Consider the following 1068-nt stretch of genomic DNA (forward strand, 5'->3'; position numbering starts at 1 on the left):
GTGAAAACAAGACACACTCAAAGTTCTTGAAAGTCTTGACTTAGGGCATTTAAGAAAATGCCAAGCATCGTTGTTTGTCTCGAAAGGAGACTTCAATGCAAAGTCTAAACTAGTCAGTCTTTCTGAAGATACCTAACTGCTTCTTCTCAAATGAGCAACATATTAAGCTTGTATACATTCCCCACCTGTCTGCTTATGCTGCCATTATGGTGTCTGTACTAAAAGTAGTGATTCTAGAGACTTACATAATTTTTTAAAGATCTATTTATTAATATATCTATGTACACTGTAGCTGTCTTCCAGACGCACCAGAAGAGGGCGTCAGATCTCTCATTATGGGTGGTTGTGAGCTACCATGTGGTTGCTGGAATTTGAACTCAGGGCCTNCTGAAGAGCAGTCTTAACCACTCTTAATCGTTGAGCCATCTTTCTAGCCCCNTATCAATTCTTTATAAGGAAGGCTTCATTTGCTTGGCTCTTTGGACCTCCTTGAGTCCCACCCTTGTTTGTGTGACGTGCCCTTGTTCACGTTTAGAAGCTGATATGGGAAGATAGCAAAGATAACATGGAGAGTTTTCCTTTTATTTATATTTCCTTATATTTATGTGTAAGAAAATTTCATGGGATTAATTTGTTTTCTTCAGCATTCTAGAGTATGCATTGTTTGAATTTTTAATCTGATGAGAGGTTCAGTACCAACAGGTTCATAGGTCACAGCAGTTCACTAGTCCATCCTGCAGATTGGATTATTGTGGATTATTTTGTTCCACAGTTTACAAGGAATACTTGTAGGATCATAATTCACTACAAAAGAATACTACTAGGAAACNTTATTATGTTCTTGAATGCTGTATTAGAGCTCTAGTTTCTTTAGATTCTGTTAACTGTGCTTCTGGATGGTAATCTTTCCAAGTTAGGCCCTTTATGGTATCTTACTTTTTTGTTTGTTTGTTTGTTTCTTTCTTTGCTTTTTGAGACAGGCTTTCTCTGTGTATCCTTGGCTGTCCTGGAACTTACAGAGATCACTTGCCTTTGTCTCCTGAGTACAGGGATTAAATGCATGTGCCA

General features: G+C 37.9%; 1 protein-coding gene across 1 annotated transcript in view; it reads left to right on the top strand.

The window, feature by feature from the left end:
- The window catches only part of Alms1 (ALMS1 centrosome and basal body associated protein), a 70267-nt gene that overhangs the window by 23355 nt on the left and 45844 nt on the right, over positions 1–1068 (top strand). The window lies entirely within an intron of this gene.

This window comes from Mus caroli, chromosome 6 (assembly GCF_900094665.2).
Source record: "Mus caroli chromosome 6, CAROLI_EIJ_v1.1, whole genome shotgun sequence".
Lineage (NCBI taxonomy): Eukaryota > Metazoa > Chordata > Mammalia > Rodentia > Muridae > Mus > Mus caroli.